Genomic DNA, 20064 nt, shown 5'->3' with positions numbered 1-20064 from the left:
TCTTCCTGAGAGATGGTAAAATGACTGGACAAGCCCTCCCTTTCTCCCGGCTGGGTCAGAGCTCAGTGATATTTACTTCTGGGGTAAACAGCTGTAATCTCCCCAGCCAGATTTTATTGCAGTTACGCGAGTGAAATTCTTCTAGTCTAACCCAACCATGTGCTGCAGTTTTTGAGTATAAAGCTTTAGACATCTTTTGATATAAAATGGCAACTCTGGGCCACCGAGTTTTGCATCAGGCAAAGAGATTTCAATTTGACTGGACTGGGAAAGAAGGGCCTCTCTTGCAAAGCAGTTTTGGATAGAAAAATACACATGGAAAAGAACATGTGCTCACGAGAGGCAACGGGGAGATTGGTGGGTGTTTCACAGAGCCTGGGAAGCTCTCCCCACTCATGTAAATCCTTGGTGGGGAGTCAGGAACGTGAGTTCCCAAATTGAGATAGCTCCTGCATTGCTGCCTCCTGTGTTTCCCCTAAAGATGAGCTAGAAGCAGAAGAAGGAAGTGGCACCGTCCCTGAACTCGGGGGACATGTTGTTTTTAGTGGGAGAAATAAGATGCACTTGAATCCTCTAGAAAACAGTAGAAGCACAGACAAGGCCCAAAGTCCAAGTCAGATGAAGCTCAGAGGCTCACAAATTCTGGGTGTGGGAAAGGGCCATAAATGGTTAGAAGATGGGAAATCGATATCGTTTGTCAGGAAGGCATCTGAACTCTGACGAAGGCTGGAGCAAGCCTTGACAATTGCATAGCTTGTGTGTGTGTGTGTGTGTGTGTGCGTGCGTGTGTATGTGCATATTAGGTGATGGTAGTGGTGGGTTGGCAGAGTGACATTCCAGGTAGGGGGATCAGCACCAACAACAGTTTGGGTGTAGGAATGAGACTGGGGTGTGCGTGGGGTCAGTGAGGAGACCCTATGGGCCAGTTCTGCAAGCTCAAAGCTGAACGTGGGTGCTGTTAAAATGCCAGGGCCCTCTTCCGAAGCACTCCTTGTTTCTATGTGTGTGTGTGTGTGTGTGTATACACACACACACACACACACACACATATACACTGTGCGTTGGCTTTTCTTTCTTGTCGACCTTCCAGTCACTCCTAAATTCGGTTCCTGTTCCCTGCCTCTCCCTGCCTGCCAGTGCTCCCCATACGCTCAGCCAAGTGGTGACATTTTCCCCAAGCACAGCCTGTGCATTTTAAAAGACTGAGATGCATGTTGGGGGTTGAATCCTCCTGCCACCCTCCCCTTAAGGGTGAGCGTGCATGTGTGTAGTTTTGCCTTGAATCCCCCTTCAAAAGGGAAAGAAACTAGATTCCCAGGGCCAGGGATTGATAGGCAGCTCACAGAGCCTAATATGCCGCCTGGCTGTCCCCACCTCACGCTACACTTTGATGGAGGCAGATCCATCAGCGACTGGCTCTTTCTTCTGAGAGTAGCACCAACCCTGGGGTCAGTGGGCCGCTGGGGAGACTGAGGCTTCTTCTGCTCATCCCTCTGCCTGGGGAAATTCGGGGACTCAAGCCACCCTGCCAAGGGTTCCCCTTCCTTCCTGCTGTGCAGCATGGCTCAGCAGTGCCTTGGCATGTGACCTGAGGGCCTTCCGTTGTTCTCCTGTTTTCTTCTTTCTCTGCAGCTCCTGCTTCCTGCGCGACCCCGCTGGGACTTCTGCTGGGGGAGACAGCAGATGACTTCCGAGTCCAATCTCAGCCTGGAACTTGCTCCGAGGGTCAGGGATGATACCCACGGCAGGAAGCATTCCCAGGCCTGTGTCCAGTGGGGCACCTTCCCGCCACCCTCGGCTTCTGTTCCTGAGCATGCTCCTTGCAGCAACTCTACTGCCTGCCTTTGGTCTTTGCTCCTAGAGGCTGCTACCTTAGTTCTTTTTTTTTTTTTCTTTTTGGTCTTCTTCATCTCTGTTTTTGTCCCTTGCAGATGTCCCTTGTTGAATTTTGCAGAAGTGCGTGTATGTGAAAATCAATAAACATAAATTCAAGGGTAGGGTGTTTGCTTTAGATACCTGCCGCTGAAACACCAGTCCCCCCTCCATACAAAAGTTCATCTGTGTTACTTTCTTTCCTTATTGGGTTTTTTTTTGGTTGAGTCCTTGCCGGCTCTGATTGCTGTCTTTGGCTTAATTAGTTAGTAGTTCCCTGTGACTTGTCATCTTCCAGGGGCAGCTAGAGGGAGCTGGGTTTGACGGGGCTAAGGGAGAAGAGAGGGAAGCCAAGGATGTCTGGCTGTGAAGGTTCTCTGGGCCCCAGGGCAATGGCCTTCTGGGCAAAGAAGAGGAAGGCAGGGAGGGCTTAGTGGGGTCGAGAAAGGAGGAGACAAGGCACTGCAGGAAAATGGGACCAAAGTCCCAATTAAGAGCCGTACCTGCTTCCCTTCCTCTCTCCACCCATGCCTCTCAGGAGCTGACTTGAACCAGGTCTTGTAGTGCAAGGGGGCTGTGTTTTGGTCAGGGCCCTGACACTAGCTGTCAGCAGGGGCCAAGTTCCATGTCCCTGGCCGGGATGAGAAGGTGGCTTCTCGTCCAAAGAGGAGGCCAAGCATGTCTTGCTCTAGGCTGTGAGGTGTCTGACCTGCTTCGCGACCAGGGGCAAGACTCCCGATCCTGGTTTGGAGATGCCCTGTCTTAAGCATGTCCTGACAGCCCTCATGCCATACAATTGTTTCAAATGTGCTAAAATAAAGGTAATAATTTTAAGACTATAAGGATTGAATCCTGAAATATTGTATATGGCTGTTGAAATTATCAAGAGATCAAATGCAAGAATATTCATTGAGCTCCTACTATACCCAGAGCTTTGGACATGATGTCCTTAATCATGGGACTATTAAAAAAACAGTAATAAAACTGATAGAGATCATTGATTGAGTGCCTTTTACATGCCAGAAATTGTACCAGGTGCTTTGCAATAGTTTTCTCACATAATCTTTACAATAACCCTTTTATCTGCAATAGACTACTAAGGAAGCTGACTTAAAGAAGGTGAATTAACTTGCCTAAGGCTACGTAACTGGTTAAGTGGTGAGGATGGGATTCAGACTCAGCCTCAGTGCCAAGCTCCAAAGCCAGGAACTCCATGGACATAATGAAACGACAAAGTCAACAAAGAACGGTAGGTAATTAGACGCTACTGTCTGTCCTTCCAACAATGTCATAGGAGGTAGAGAAGGGAGAAGGTTCATGAAGCTACAGTGGTGACAGAGGCTTCTGGGTTTAGGTAGGTGAAGGGATAGGTAGAAGCATCTCGGGATGAATTGGGTACATAGGTGAGCATGGCTGGGGGGAGGATGCAAGGGTCAGTGAAGAGAGGAGTAAGAGAGAAATGGAGGTTTTGTTTAGGGAAATAATGGGGTAAGGAGCATATCACTGTGGTTAAATGCAAAGTCCCTGTATGTTACCTGTGTGACTTTGGGCAAACTAATAAATTCTTCTAAGCCCTAGTTTTTCATCAGTTTAATGGGGATAATAGTACCTGTTTTACCTTCCTTTTGTGAGGATTATGAGATAATTCAGGTGAAGTAGTAGCACAGAGTTTGGCACGTAGTAACTGCTAAATAAATGTTGTTTAAAGTGTTCTTTTCTCACTTGAGAAACTCCTGGGCTTTAGTGCAACCTTAATTCTTTCCCCCTTCTTCAGGGTCCTTGGTCACTGAATCAACAAGTCCAGTTAATTCTGTCTTCATAATAATATTTGTTCTTTCTTTTCCTTTCCCACTGCCTGTCCTAGATCCCTGTCCTCACATGCCTAGATTATTGCAACAGACTCCTGACTGGTTTCTTGTCTTCAGTCTCCTTCCACCTCAGTCCAGCCCACATATTAACACTAGATGATTTCTCCTAAAACACTGCTCTCTCCATCTTACTTCTTTGCTCACAACCCTCCGGTGACTCACTCTTGACTTTGGGATTAAATCCAGACTTCTTAGCTTAATCACCTCCGACCGACTTTCTCATTTCTTGGCCTGTATTCCCCAACATCCTTGCCCTCTGTGCCCCATGAACATGGTCTGTTCCTTCCTGTCACTGAGCCTTCATCCGTGTTTCCTCCTCCCGGAAGACACGTTTTCCGTTCCATCTAGCCAAGCACTGGTCTTTCATCCTGGCTCATGTGGAATCCACCTCCCCTATGACGTCGTCCTGACCCATCCAACTCATGAGCTCTCTCCCTCAGTGGACAGCTCTTAGACTCTGTCTCTGTCTGCCTTGCTCTTTTGACCATGAGCTGCCCTGCCAACGCCATATACTCATGGAAAACTAGAAGTTTCCCCTTGGACTGCAAAGTCCTCAAGGGAAGGCTGTTCATTCCGTCGTTTCTGTCTCAGCAGGGCTGAGCATTTTGTAGTCACTCGGTGCATTTTATATTAATATTTTGAGTAAAGGTGATAGTGAGAATGATGATAATGAAGAAATGGAAGATGGGAGAGAAGGACCTCTTTTCCAGTAAAGAGAGGATGACAAAACAGAACTTATTTCCTTGATAATTCCTGCTGGTGCAACAGAAGCTGTAGCTTGATTGGCCAGTCATTCCTTGTCCCCAGAAACCAGTAGCCTCTTTTTCCCTTGGGCCTCCCTTGGGGTCATGCCCACTCTCTCCAAGCTTGCCGTCGACTCTTAGGGTCTGCTCTCCCCCACCAAGCCTTTTCTATTGGGCTTTCTAGGGTTCACAACCTTGCAGAGGTCAGAGTGGGGATGGGATCAGGGTTTTGAAGCCAGTCTTCAGAGCCCAGCCCCAGAGTATGAGTATCTTCCGAGGCCCTGCTGGCAGTTGGCAACTGGTTGGGAGGGTTTATTTAATGCCTCGACAGATGAGTCCAGAGCGTATGAATGAAGAATGGGACACAGTGGAACACAAGGCAGAGCCTTTGACAATCATGACAATAACATGCCCATTTATTATATCCTCAATGACAATAATGGCAATAATAAGGACAATAATATGATGGGAAAGAGCAGAATAGGGTGAATGATGGGTGGGCACGCCAGAGAAACCCTATTCTCATCCCAGGGCCCTGGAGTTTCACACCAGGATTTCTATTTTTTGGGGTCTGTTCTCCATGCCCAGCTGGCAAAATGTCTCCTTCTCTTTGAAAGGGGGAAGAAGAATCCCTTACCCGGGGATCTTGGGGACGTCAAACTGCTCCTTACGCAACAGCCTCCTAATGAGTTAAGTGTAAATGAATCAGAAGCAGATGGATTGGATTGTTCTGGAAGTACACCCGAGGTTTAAAAATTAAGGGAAAAAGCATTTGGCAAAAGGCATTTTGGGGTTTGCCAAGACCCAGAACATTTGAAAAACAGTTCAAGATCTTTTTTCTTTTTCTTTCCTCTTTGGTTGCAAAACTCAAAATGCTGCCGAGGGGCAGTAGAAAGACTTGGGCCTCGGTTCTCCTTTCAAACTGAATTTCCTCCTGCCGGGTGGGTAATGGACCCCAGACAGGAGGAAATGCGCTGTAGAGTGGTACCAGGGACTGGCTGTGTCCGGGGCAAAGCGCCCAGCTCCATCGTCACGGGTAGGCAGCCCCTTGTGCCGGCAGCTCTCAGACCCGCTTCAGCCTTCTGGGCCTGCTTTAGAGGTGCTCCCTCCGCTTTGCGGAACACCCCATGCCCTTCCTAAGTTTTCTCCCACCTCCTCCAAACACAGGGAACCTCATTACTTGAGGGAAACAGTCTCCCATTTGCTAGGCGAGAAACTTTGGCGGTTAGCAAACATTATTCCAATAAAATATAAAGTGAAATGTTTATTTTAGAAAAAAAAAAAAAAACTTTAAACAGTTTTTTCAAAAAATTTTTTATTAGTCACATTTGGCATAGCTGAGCTTTTCCCTGGAGGGAGCAGCTTGCTGGGGAAAAAGAAAAAGAAAGTGACTGTCTCAGAGGAAAATTCAACCCGGCAGTTTCTAAATCTGCTGCTGGCTTTGCTGTGTGATTGTGCACAAGATGCCAATCTCTCTGTGCCTCGGTTTCCCCAAGACCACCTCTAAAGATTTTCTAGGATTAAATCCAAATATATGACTTAAATAAATTAGGGCCTCCAGTGGGGCTAATTTATGTTAGATGATGAATCCTAATTTTATAGAAGCATTAGGAGTCCTTGGTGTGTCTAATATATGAACTACTTAACTACATTTTGGCATAATGGACCCCCATCCCCCTTTTTCCCCAGGAACTGATCTGTGTGTGAAGCGTGACACCCCTGTGTGCCTCTCCTGCTCCTGTGGGTTCTCAGCTTGGCAGACCTGGCCATTCCCTGGGGCTGGGGACAGAGCAGCTGGCTGCCCTGCAGTGCCGCCACAGAATTTTGAATGGGCTCTTCTGGGGTCTTCTGCTTCCAAGGAGCATGCTCCCCATTTGTGGTTTTACCCCAACCCTGCCTTGGAAAAAGCAATACTGTCATTTCCCTTTGAGTTGCTTCTTGCTACAATCGCCCCCCTCCCTCTCTACAATCCCCAGTTTGCTGCCCGCTGGCCTTGCTGCTTCTAACCTGCCCGGAGCTTACCACAGGGTGCTGAGAGGTTGGAAGCTGCAGCCCAGGCTGGGGGTGCCATGGACAGAGTGGGAGCAGAGCATGACTTCATTTGTTGGTTCCTTTGCTTGGTGTCTTCATGAGGACAGGCCTGTTCACCCCAGCCCACGAGGACAATAATGACAGCTAGCCATTATAGAATGTTTTACCATTCATAATGCACTTTACAGATATAACCTTGGAACACTGCCTTTTCCTTTCAAAAATCCACAGAAAATGCACACAAGTTGAGATCTGCTAGTCTACTACTCCATTTCACAAGAGGGGATGTTCTTAGCAAGGTCCCACGGCCAGCTGGTAGCCGTGCTGGGCCCAGGGCCCTACTGCACTTGCCACAATTTCTTCTTGCACTTGGACCCTCCTTGCTCTTCATCAGGATCTATTTTGTTTTGGGTTCTCTTGTTTACATCACCATTTCAGCACCCCCTATGGATGGCAAACTCCTTGAGGACCAGGATCAGGTTTCTCACTTCTCCGTAACTCACAATGTCAGGCAGAGTGTTTTGTTGTGCAGCATCTGCTTGACAAATATCTAATTGCCAGAATATGATGTTGAGTTGGGCAGTGCCAGCAGCAACCTCAGTTCTCTGCAGAAAGATTAGAGATCCCTTCAGCCCTGATCCAGCCTTGTCATCATCAGCACCAAGGTCCCCGTTACGGCTACTCAAGTGGGCCAAGAAATACCAAAGCAGGTTCTGGCTTCTAGATACTGTCTCAGCCCAATAAAAATTAAGCAGAAGCTCAGGTGTTGGAGGGAGGAGGCCACCCCCAGGGGGAGGGAGTGGAAGAGCCTCAGGCCGGCTAGCTGGGGCCTGGTGTCCACCCCAAGGGCTGGACTCCATGGCCCATCTGCAGGGTGATTGGAGCCCACCCTTTCTGCTCTGTGAGAGGGCAAGTGAGAGTCCACTTTGAACTTCCTAGAGGAAAGGTAGGAGTTAAAACCCTGCTCACTTGGAGGTTTTGGCTTGTTGAGGCTGCCCTCAAACAGAAAACAGCTCACTCATCCCCTAGGGAAACTGGAGGCCAAATCTAGGACCTGCGGGTGCTTTATCCTCTTCTCTAACTTTGGGGGTGGGTAGGGGGCAGGAAAGGATACACAACCCAACGGGGTGGGAGGGGGGTGTTTATTTCGGACTCCTAGCAGTTCTTTGACTTCTCAGGCCTGGGAATCCCAAGAGGCCATCCCTTCCCCACCTCCTTGCTCCCTCTAATCTGTGAATTCTGGACTTCTCAGACATTTCCAACTAAGGATGACTCAGGGTGAAAGTGGACTTGTCAGAGACTAGAAGGGAAGACGAGATAAAAAGAAGATTAAAAGTCAGCCCGACTTCTTGGTTCCCCTTGCCTCAAGGGACCTCGACCCCACCTAGATAAACACCCACACTCTTAAAACCAAAATCCCACAGCAAAGCCCCAGAATCTTCGGGCTCCAGGTCAAGCCCTGAGGGCAGTGGGGGACGTGGCTCGGCGCCCTGCGCCTGTGGACGGAGCAGCCTGGAGCCCGAAGGCCCGGGGACGAGAGAGGCTGTGGGAAATCTGTCTCACCCCGGCTGTGCCCGCTGCCTCTGAGTCACCCGGCCAGCGGGGGTGCCTCCCCGGGACCAATGAACCCCAGCTTGAACGGAAAGTCCAGATTTCAGTGCGACAGCTCAAGAGGTAGGAGGAGAGACACGTCTCACATCTGCAACGAAATTAAAAATGAAATAAATAAAATTTGTTAGTTTACAAATAGAACTGTTACTTGTTACTCGGGGTATTAACGATCTCTTTTTTTTTTTTGATGGGAAAAAAACATTTTTATTTTTAATTTTTTTTTTTTTTTTTTTTTTTTTTTTGGTAACGCCCGTGAAAGACGTTTGTTTCAGTTGCCAACATTTCTGCAGAACTAATGTGGGTGGATTGTGACAGATATAATTTCTCCATCCTCCAGTTTCATCAACTTGAGTTCTGTTAAACTATACCCGCTGGGCTTAGCTCCTTTTAAAGTTTCCGCTTTGACAGGTAGATTTATTAGTCTTGAAATTTGTACAAATCAGATGTCACTCGTGGCAACTTGTCAAGATGTCAGTCTGGTGAGGCGGCATGAAAGGCTTTCTGGAGAGTGAGCCAGACGCGAGGCAGGCTTTCAAGCGCTCCAGCGTGAGCCCAAGGAAAGGATGGGGAGGGCGGGCGGCCCAATCCAGAGGGCTTGACTTTATTAAATATCTCAAGCTGTACAGGGGGGACGGGCGACGGAGCCCTGGTCTTTGGGACACGGAGTCTGACAGCCTCTGAATGACGGATCCTGTCAGTGGCGGTGTCACGTTTCTTTGCTTGTTATGTTCACTTAGTGGGAAAAGGCCAGGGGTGCTTGCCTGGCCAGGTAGCGAAGGAAAGCGAGGCCTTTTGGTTTTGAAAAGTGCTGGGTGGGTCTGTTGAGGTGGGTGGGTGTTCCAGGGTGGGATCCCTTGGCTGGAACTAGGGGATGCTTTCTGGCTCCCAAGTGTAAACTGCTAGTTTCATGGGGGAAAGAAAGCAGCCCAGAGGGAGGGAGGCCGTCTGGTTCAGGCCAGTGGAAGTGGGGTGTGTTCTCTGCTCTTGGAACTGCTGGAGCCAGCACTCCCACCCCAGTCCCTGGAGACCCAGGGATCAGCTGCCTTCCCAGTCTGCAGGCTTCCCAAAGCTTTCCGTTAATCTCCAGGTTCCCAGTGATCAGTGAAGCAACCTGAAGTTTGGTAAGCTCCACATTTATCTTACTTTGCCATACCAGGAAATGTTATTAATAGTCAGAAAATTATCTGATTTTTTTTTCCCCTGGGGGAGGGAAGTGCTGTGGAAAGAACCCAGTCAAGGTCCTGGAGATAACTTTCTCCAGATGGCACAATGCAGAGTCATGGTGGACATGGAAATTCAATTCTCTAAGAAAGGCGTCCTCTTGGAGGGGTGGGGCCAGTGCTCCTGCAGCAGAGGTAAAATTGTACCCAGGGAAGCTCTCACTTTCATTGCTCTGTTTGCCCACCTGTCTGTCTGTATCCCCAGGAAAGTTGGAAGACACCAGGTAAAGCCAGAGCTCACAATATTCCTACACCCCCAAACTGTTTGACTCCAGGGAGGAGGGCAAGGACCCTAGAGGATGGTAGCAGGATCCCATATCTAAGTGCTGAGATTCACTCCCTGAGACTCAGCCTCCCTCAGGAAGGGGTTGGGGAGCTACCACGCTGATCTCTTAAACGATGCCTTCCTCAGTACTCCCACCACTTCTGGCCCTTCTGTCTGCCTCTGATCACATGCAGTCTTGCCATCAGAAGGAGGCATGATTTGATTTGAGATGTGTGCGGTGCACTCTCTGTATCCCCATCCCTTTCCTCCTTCTTGTCCTCCTCCTCTTCATTTCATTTCTTCGTGAGTTTCCAGAAACTCCCGTTAAATGCACATACCTCTATGAGGGGTGACACTCCCTCCTTGTTGGGGAATAATGGACCTGGTGCTAAAAGCATGAAAAGGACTTGGGGCCAAGAACAGGGAACGGGGGATGCAGGGGGGTCCAAGGGAACTCAACTCATCTCAGGGGATTTTTGAGAGTCCAACCTGCTTGGCCCATCCTGTTCCTCCAGTGAAAGGCGGGAGGGCTGGGTAAGGGAAGGGGCAGCAGGGAGCCCCCAAAGGCCTTTCCCAGTCCTCTCACCTCCTTCTCTCCTCCTGTGAAGGGCACTTTGCACAGACCCTTTCTCCTGGTCCCTTCAGCAGCACAAGGGCTTGGTGTTATCGGGGGCTGGGTCTTTCCCTGCCAGCAGCAGAGTCTGGGGGTGGCCAAGTGGGGAATTTTCCTCTCATGGGGCCTAAGAAGGTGCTCTGTTGGAATTCTTTCCAAGAGGGAGAAGAAATAAGTCCACTGTTTTTCACTCTGGGACCTGGGCCTTGCAAGTGAGTGTGATTATCCCAGGTGAAAAACCTCAGACATGCAGAGGCATGCTGACAATAATGGTCAGGATGATACGATAATACTAGTGGTAATTACCCTAATAAATCCTTAGGATGTATATGAGGTCCTTCAAAGCCCTCAAAGTGCTTTCACATCTGTGATCTCACAAAACCTCCACCTACTCCTTTGGGAGAGATTGGTGGGACAGGCTCTAGTGACCACATGGGGGAAACTGAGGCACAGAGCCCCTGCCTTTTGCCCTAGCTACACGTCTTGGACCAATGAACCTTCTTGATCTCTGTCGCCCAGTTATTTTGAGTTGCCATCCTGTCCCTGAGTGTGAAACACACACACATGCACAGAACACAAACCCATCTGTGTGGTTTCCAACTTCCCAATGGGCCATTGCTTAATCGCCAGTCTCTGTCCCACCTCTCGTTCCTCTGTGTGCTATGCACTGGTTATTTCATCAAAAGGCAAACAGGGAGGAGGCAGATCTGAGAGGCACTTCACAGGGGAAGACTTCCTTTAAAGGAAATCACTTTGTGTCATAGTGCAGGGGGACTTACTTTCATGTGGTAAATGCATTTTGGCAGCTCCCTGCTCCACATTAGATAGATCATTAAACTAGGGACAGCAAGGGGAATTTTCCCAGCCTCTCCTCCAAAGACCACTCCACCAGCCACAGCGAGGCACACTGGGGTCACTTTCAAAGGGAGAGAATTGGGTCCTCAGAGGCTAACGAGTGAAAAACAGAGAAAAAACAGTGGGTGCTCACTGCTAGCTGGAGTCCTGTGATTCCACATACTAAATTCGTCTCTGCTTAGTAATTTCAGGGCAGCCAGCAGGGAGAGAGAATGTGGGGTGGGGAGAGGGGGGTGAAAGGCAGGGAAGAAGGAGAAAAAAACCCACCAGCCCGTCTGGCATTAGTTCAGAAAGCTCTCCAACTCACACATCTGGTTCTTATATTTCAAAGTTAATTAGTCATATTGAGGCTGTCTGAAGATAAATTTATCATCCAGAAAAAACACAAACAGTTTGAAAAATGAAAGGAAGTGAGGTGACATGGCTTGACGTTTAAATAAATCATTTTAACATGATTAAAAAACTTGTCCCGTCTGACACCCAGCACTTGGGTACTTTGTAAAGACTTTTTGACAAAGACAAGTCCCTCCTTGGTATACAAAAGCCCTTGCTATTCAATTACTCAGAATAATCTTTGGCCAATTACTTTTCTGAGTGACTACTGGGGAGTGCAGCCTGTGGCCGCACCACACTCTTTAGGGTGGCTGTGGGGATTTGGGGATAGTCAGTGATTATCCTAGTGAAAAAACTCAGAGAGTAAGAGGTTTGGGAAACTGAAGGGTTTTTGTGAGAGAGCAGCGAGCCTAAAATGAATCCCTAATCCTATTCTCTCTTGACGACCGCTGGGGTTTCAGCAGGAAATCCTTGCTCGACCAAAGAGCAAAGATCTTCTCTAAATGACTGGGCAAATAATTCCAAGAACCAGATGTGTCCTGTCGTTGACACCTCCCAGGGCTTAGAGGCCAGTCTGAACTCTGTGGCTAATGGAGTTAAGGAAAGGGACTCTCTGCAGCCTGGCCGTCACAGGCACTGGCCAGAGGGGGGTAGTAAAAATGTAAATCTTTGTTGAGTTCTGTTGTGTTGGCTTGCTTTGGGAGCAGATGGAAGTGACCTGAAATCCAAAGTTCTACCAACTCAACTGCACCACTGTCCACTCGTCCTTCTCTCCCCAGCCATGGGCCCTGCCAACACCTGTTTCACTTAGTAAAGGTCACTGGTTCCTGTTCTGTGGAATGACTGACAGGTCTTCCTAGCCCAGCTCAGTGGTGTGAACAGATGATCCTGAGTGGTGGAGGAGGAGGAGGAGGAGGAGGTGGTGGTATGCGTGGTGTTTCGAGATGGAACGGAAGCCTCTCCAGGCCTTGTCCCTATTCCGTCTTGGGTAAACTGGCAACTGGCTCCTGGGAGATTTCTTAGGTGCATTCTGGTTTGTCCTTTGTTTGCGTTCTCCCTGCAGGACAGGAGTGATATAATACAACACAAATGCTTTCTGCTATTAGCAATTTGGTCTCATCAGTTTTGTTAATGGGATAACAAGAGGTGCTGGTTATGGTGCAAAAGTCTCCTTGTGTTGGTAATTTTCACTGTAACAAGTTTTCAGTCTGTCACTGTTTGTTTCCAGCAATACTGGCAAGAGTCTGCTTACATCAGGGGCTCCCATTTTCTCTGCAGACCAGCAGACTGTGCTTTCCTTCTGTGGTGAGCTAGTTTCTTCTGCCTTGCTCTGTCTCTGTCCATCTTGCGCCATGAACCTGATTCCCTGTCTCCCCAAGTTTCTCCCATCCCATGACAGTGCTTGCATTGGAGGGATACATCGTCCCAAGGCAGCCTGCAATGACAGAAGGCCAGTGTTTTAGTTTGCTAATGCTGCGGAATGCAAAACACCAGAGATGGATTGGCTTTTATAAAAAGGGGGTTTATTTGGCTACACAGTTACAGTCTTAAGGCCATAAAGTGTCCAAGGTAACACATCAGTAATCGGGTACCTTCACTGGAGGATGGCTGATGGTGTCCGGAAAACCTCTGTTAGCTGGGAAGGCACGTGGATGGTGTCTGCTCCAAAGTTCTGGTTTCAAAATGGCTTTCTCCCAGGACGTTCCTCTCTAGCAAGCTTGCTCCTCTTCAAAATGTCACTCACAGCTGCACTGAGTTCCTTCTCTTTGAGTCAGCTCATTTATATGGCTCCACTGATCAAGGCCCACCCTGAATGGGTGGGGCCATGTCTCCATGGGAATATCTCATCAGAGTCATCACCCACAGCTGGGTGGGGCAAATTCCAAGCAAATCTAATCAGCACCAAAACGTCTTCCCCACAAGACTACATCAAAGAATATGGCTTTTTCTGGGGGACATAATACATTCAACCGGCACGGCCAGACACAGAGCCCCTCGTTCTCATGACTCCCACCCCCTCAGGTGTCAAATGGAGAAACCGAGGCACAGAGAGAGGAAGTGATTTGCCCAACCTCTCTGTCAGTGTAGGTGCAAGGTCAGGATGAGGACTCTAGTTTCATGATTTCAAATCCATGAGTCTTATGAAAAGATCAGGCAGTCTTTGAAACAAATTTCCTTGCATATGGGAGAACTCATGCCAGTGAAGTTAAGGTCATAAAGAAGATAGAATTGCCATCACCAAGTTGGTGGGGTCTTTCTTGGCTTAATCAGGTGGCACCCTTACACGAGGTGGTTTGTCGAGGTGAGTCATCAACCTGCCAGCTGGGATGCCTCAGTCTCAGGATCCCTGTTCCGGAATCAAGAAAGAAATGCCCTCCTTAGCGAAGCCTGGCTAGTGGTGGGGTGGAGACAGGCTCCGGCTCCAGCCTTGGCCACTGGCTGTCCAGGACAGGAGCCCTGATCCTAAAGAGACTTTCCTGTGTAAGATGAGATGCTCCTACCTGCCCCCAGGCCCCACACCCCTGCTGCAGCTGGAGGAGCCCTTCATCTTGCTCTTGTGCATTTGCCGAGGTGGCTAAACATTCACTCCTGCTGGAAGTGTTCCTTTTTGTGGGGGGTACCCTGAGATTCAGAGGCCAAGAAAAGCCAGAAGCTTTCCTATTGTGGAAAGATACCAGATTTGGGGTTTGATGCACTAGGCTTGATTGACTCCTGGCTCTGCCACTTAGTGGCTACATGACCTTTCTAGATAGAGAAACTGTCAGCCTCAGTTTCCTTATTTGTAAAGTGAGGATTTAAAATAGTCAGCTCATAGGTTTGTAGAGGGGAGTAGAGAAAATGTAAGCAAAGTACCCAGAATGCTCCAAGGCACATAGAACGTTTGCCATAAATCACAAATTCAGCCCTTTACTCACTGAAGGGGCCAAGTGATGACCTTCACTATATCGTGAATTCATGCATCGCTCACAGTTTAAGGTGATGTGGTCATGGACTGTCTGGCATTAAAGGGTGGTGGGTTTTTGGAGGATGTGCTTGATTTACAGGGTCAAGGACAATTTCCAAGGTGTAGGGACTTAGAACATGAATCTAGCATCTGTTGGGTGGAGGGAGAGAACTGCTGGCCACCAAGTCACAGCAGTGTTGGTGTTTGGGAGAAGGAGTGAGTATTCAGGGGCTAGAAAAGAAGGAAAGGGAAAGCCCTGACTTTGGTGCTAGTGAGAGCTACAAGGTGTGTGCACGTTTCTCCTGTCAAAACCTCCCTCTAGTTGTCCAAAGCTTCCTGGGTTGCTTCTTGTTCATAGGGCAGACAGCTTGACCATGTAATCCTGGGAAGGGGCAGTAGCTCCGTAGAAAGGCAGCTTCCTGGCCCTACCTGGGAGAGAGCAGGTAGCTGGGTGGGCCACTGCCTTCTGCAGTCACCTGTACAGGGCTTTGGCTATGATTTCTGCCTGCCTGTCTGCCTGTCTGGGGCTTCCTTTGGCGTTAACTGATTGTGTGTGTGTGTGCATCTGCCATGCCCCTTTTGTGATCCAGATCTCTACTTAGAAAATGGGGGGATTCACAGTGGGCATCGGTTAATAAAAAGGCAGGTAGGACCAGGACATCTGCTATGACCGACTGTTGGGGACCAGGCCAGTCGCTGAGCCCCTTTGGGTCTTGGTTTTCTGTCTGTAGCTCTTCAACATGTCCAGCTCATTCTCATTCCCTGCGTCACATAGTGCCTCTTGCCTCCTTGGAGAAGCTTCCTGGAACACACAGTCTAAGATGCCTCTCCCGTTACTTTGCTGTTTTTCTTCTTAATATTTATGACTGTGATAGTTTGGAGGCTTTATGGACCCTAGAAAAGATTATTTCTTAAAGCTAATCCATTCCTGTGGGTGTAGACCTATGGTGGGTGGGACCTTAGGTTATTTCAGTTGAGGAGTGCCTCAGGTGGGTCTTAATCCTCTTACTGGAGCTCTTTATAAGAGCATGAAATAAAGAGAGAAAAGCCAGAGAAGCTGAGAGAGGAAGCCAATGAAGGCAGAAACTGGAAGCAGAGAAACCCAGGAGACAAGGGAGAAACCAGCAGACGTCACCGTGGGCCTTGAAGATCGCCAGTGGCCAGTCTTCAGGGAGAAAGCATCATCTGTGATGTCTTGAGTTGGACATTTTCACAGCTTCTGAACTGTAAACTTGTAAGTTCATAAATCCTGCATTATAAAAGCCAGCCCATTTCTAGTATGTTGCACTTCTGGCAGCTTTAGCAAAATGAAACAATTACCTTAACTATCTTGTTATTTGTTCCCTCTTTCCAGATTGTAAGTGACTGGAGGGCAGAGCCCTTTCCATCCTGCTCACCTCTTTCCTCCCAGTGCTAGGGCCAAGGTCACAGGTGCTAATGCCTCTCTGTGGCCTGAAGGGATGAACTTGCAACCAGCAGCCTTTAAAGACTTCCTCTGCCTGCCTCATAAGATTTTTGCAAGGGTCCAGTGAGGGTAGTTGTGAAAGTAACTTGAAAGAACAAAAAGAAATATGCCAAATGGAAGCCATTGCTATTACTCTCTTGTGGGTGGTGGAGGGCATTCCTTTGCCAAAATCTCTTGGTTGCCTCCAGGTGAGCCTGGCAGAAGCTGGACGTTCTCAATCCTTAAAGCAATTCAGTTCAACCTTATCCACATTTATTGAGTGTCGGACTCTAAGGAATGGCTTCTAGAAACCAGAGGTGTGTAAGTACATAATTCAACCTCTGTCCTCAGGAAACCATAATCTGGGAGGGGAGGGAGGCTTGCAAAGCAATACGTCTTAATATAGGGACATATGCATCAGTAAGGCAAGTTTAAGGTGCTGAGTTGCTGAGAGGAAAGTGTGATTAACCCTAAGAAGATGGGGAGATGACAGCAGGACCTCTTGGAAGATGAGGTCCTGCCCTCTTGGAACTTATAACTTGGTGTAGACATTTCCTATAACCCAGCATTTCTCAACCTTTATGTTTTCATTATCACTCTCCACCAGGAACCTTTTTTAGACACTTTTGCCTGATCACCTCCCCATGCCCCACTCCCATCAAATTTTCTTTTCCTTTTTAATGCAATTTTATTGAGATATATTCACACACCATCCAATCCATCCAAAGTATACAATCAGTGGCTCACAGTATCATCATGTAGTTGCGTATTCATCAACACAATCAATGTCCATCAAATTTTAATGCCACATATATACAGTATATCTGTTTATGTACCATTGCCCTTTGAAAAGCTACAATCCTTTGTAATATCTAAGCTTTTCTTGGACCCAAGAGCCAGTTTTTGCCCCTTGGGGGTGACTTGACCCTGTTGTGAATGCATTCTAAAACTGAATGCCTTTCTGTTGCCCCAGCCAATTCTGCTGACCATGGACTTCTCCTACATGTCCTGATGCCTTCATTGTCTTCTTTTCTGTTGACTGTCACCAAATATCCAGCCCTGGAACAGACACAGGCCAGAACTCATGGTTCTGGGGGCTCTATGATTTGCCTCTAGGTTTTGAGGTGTTCCTGGCTCCTTAGCCTCCTTTTCTTCTGGGGAATTTGGGAAGCTTTACCCAGTTGCCTTTGCTGCCAGGAGCTTTAGGTGTGGGCCTTCCAGAACTCTCACCTTCACCAGACCAGTGTGGCTCCACCCTCAGCACACCACATAGAGTTGAGACTCGAGCATCTCTTCCTTGGCTGTTGTTTTCCAGCTGGTGTCACTGATCACTCCATTTTAGCAGCACCTGCAACCTGTTCTGCCCAATTGAGTGCTGATAGCACCTGGACTGATGTCAAGCCGGGTGTCATGGGTGGATTTGTGTCCTTCAAGAAGACATGTTTGAGTCCTGACCCCTGGTACCTGTGGATGCGATCTTATTTGGAAATGGTTCTTTGCAGATGTGATCAAGTTGAGATGGGATTATACCAGATTAAGGTGGGTCCTAAATCCAATATGACTGGTGTCCTCGTAAGGGGAGGGAACACAGAGGCAGAGACACACGGGGGAGAGCACCACATGATGACAGAAGCAGAGATTTGATTGGTGCAACCACAAGCCAAGGATGCCTGGGGCCACCAGGAGCTAAAAGAGGCAAGGAAGACAAAGAAGAGCCTTCAGAGTCAGTGTCGTCCTGCTGACACCCTGATTTCAGACTTGTGGCCTCCAGAACTGTGGGAGAATAAGCCACCCAGCTTGTGGCAATCTGTTTACGGTAGCCCCAGGAAACCAAAGCTCCAGGACACATGCTTCCTGGTTAACAGACTGGCAGTTCTTTCTGCTTCGGGTTCTTTTCACATCCCTCCTTCCACTAGCCCAGCTTCAATAAATACTTGTTGATTGATCAGCGTGTGTTTCTTCTTTCTGAGGCAAGACTAGGGAGAGCAGGACTGCTCCTTGCATAAATCTTCCCATGGACTACAGGACATCCGAGTAGATGCTTTAAAAATGTTAGTTGAATGGCTTTGGATAAAGAAGAGACAGGTTTGGAGAGTATTTTGTTTCTACTCTCACCCCACTGAAAAACTGTAATTCACTCAGGGTCTTGACATTCCAGAGCTTTGCTTTGCGTGTCAAGTGGCTCCAAAGGCTTGAATCCATAACTGGCCTTTGGAACTTCCGTTATCTCAGGGGCTGAGCAAGATCCCAGCCAGGGACCACATCTGTCAAGAGGTTGGTTTACCTCTGGAGAGCGAACTGTTGTTGGCAGTCCTAAATTTGAGCTCCACTGGAAGCCAATTGCAGTCCCAAAGCTGCACCTTACCGTCCTGATGCTTGGCAACACTCCTTTTGGGGGGCTCTTTCCTAGAGCAGCCTCTGGTTTGGGTTTGGTTAGCAGAGACGTTAGACATTCTGCTTTGTAAATTACCAGAGAATTAGATCCCTGTCATTTGAACACTCTGAAATAGGAAAGAATTACTTTTACTGGGTGTTCCCCCTCCTCGTCATAAATGTTTGAAACTAACAAAATGTTTGAAGCAATTTCTTGCCACTAGACTTGGTGAAACTTATTTCAAGTGTCGTTCCCGAACTTTCATAGGGAAAGTAATTGTGTAATTAGCTATAAATTAGTAAAAATTATGCTAATGACTTCCAGGTGTGACATATTTTGTGCTTAAAAACAAGAGAAATAAAGGGGGCTGTCACTGTGGTTCCCAAACGAAGGTTGGCTCAGGGAACTTGACAGGCTGATGTGCATGTTTACTTAATATTATGTTTTTTAATTATGTAATTTCTGAATAAGTAAAAACAGACTGGAGAACAAATGCACAAAACAGGCAAAATGTGGGGTTGCTCTTTTTTTGTGTGTGCATGCTTAATTAAAGGGAGCCCTAATAGGAGCTTTTTAAATACTTTTCAAACTTGTAATTGAGGGGCCTTGGAGGTGATGGGATGGAGGAATGTTATTATCAGAGGGGTCTCTGATCTCCGTGGGGTCTTCAAGTAGAAAGAGGTCCAGTGGTCCTCTGGGGTTTTTCTTTTGGTTCTCATTATTAGAGTGCTGTCCACCACGGCCAAGAGATGATGTCGCCATACACACGATGGCCTCGTGTTCAGGGGTTCATTTGTACACAGCTCTTCCTTGGCACTATACTTTTATCGTGTTGATCTGGCATCCTGGCTTGCCACAATCCTGTAAGTGTGTGGGGCGTTTTATGGCCTTTGTTATGTACATGGAATTCTGGAGTATCACATTCTCCAGGGATGGAGAATGTGGTGGAATCATGCATATCCTCATTTTTTACAAATAAGGACATGGGCCTTTGTGCCTGGCTGGGGAAGGGGCACAGATTTGGAATCAGGCACTTCCTGTTTCAAGCCTGGCAGGCTCACGGGGCTTTGAGAGCAGTGAACGAGACATTCCTTGTGACAGGTACTTTGCAAATTGTAACGCACCATACTCACATGGAGCCAGGGCAGATGGGACGAGTGTGGCCAGAGTTGGCTGAGCCTTCCAAGTGGGACAGCTGGAATGTCAAAAAAAAAAAGAAGAGATAGAGGCCCCGGGAGGAGAGCTGGGCCTCCCTGAGTCTCCCTCTACTTGGGGGATGTGTTGGCCCCCAACTTGCTTCCGGGCAATAGGTATGGACTCGGTACAGTGCACATGTGAAGCAGGGGGAGGCTCCCTGGGCAGGAGGCCTTTCTCCTGAGAGCTCAGCCATGCTGTTGGAGTTGTCCAAGCTTTCTCCCACCAGGTGGACCAGGCGTGGGGTCAAGCTGCTTTCTCTTCACCCACAGCCACCACAGTTGGCATGAAAGGCCCTCTCCAGCTGGCCCTGCCCTGGTAACCCAGCCTTGTGTCCTGCTGCTCACCTCAAGGAGCCTCTGTTTCACCGGGCCACTCCTCTTGGTGCTCCCTGCAGACAGGTGCAGTGGTGACCTTGGAGTCTCTGCTGCTGCTCCTTTCTTTGGCATACTGGCTTGTCTCCACACCCCCCAGCAAGGCTCCGGATCCCCAAAGCACAGGTGGAAAGCCCACCTGCTTTCAAGGCCGTTCCTCCTACGGCAATTAACTTCTTCCTTGAGCTCTCAGAGCCTCCTCTCCATGGAAGTGTGTTACTTAGCCATCTGGATATGGCTTTCCTGGAGCACAAGGGGCTGGGCCACAGCTCAGCCCTTTTGTTTTAATACTCCCACAGCTTTGTGTGCATAGCTTCGCATGG

General features: G+C 48.3%; 1 long non-coding RNA gene across 1 annotated transcript in view; it reads left to right on the top strand.

The window, feature by feature from the left end:
* LOC119528999 overlaps positions 1 to 17710 on the top strand; it is a 38176-nt gene extending 20466 nt beyond the window's left edge. Inside the window, exons 2-3 of the long non-coding RNA XR_005215799.1 lie at positions 2965 to 3121; positions 17115 to 17710. This is a non-coding gene — a long non-coding RNA (uncharacterized LOC119528999). The remainder of the gene's footprint in view (positions 1 to 2964; positions 3122 to 17114) is intronic.
* Positions 17711 to 20064: the final 2354 nt, after the last annotated feature.

This window comes from Choloepus didactylus, chromosome 3 (genome assembly GCF_015220235.1).
Source record: "Choloepus didactylus isolate mChoDid1 chromosome 3, mChoDid1.pri, whole genome shotgun sequence".
NCBI lineage: Eukaryota > Metazoa > Chordata > Mammalia > Pilosa > Megalonychidae > Choloepus > Choloepus didactylus.
The sequence above is the reverse complement of the archived record's forward strand: the minus strand, read 5'-3'. Positions and strand labels throughout refer to the sequence as shown.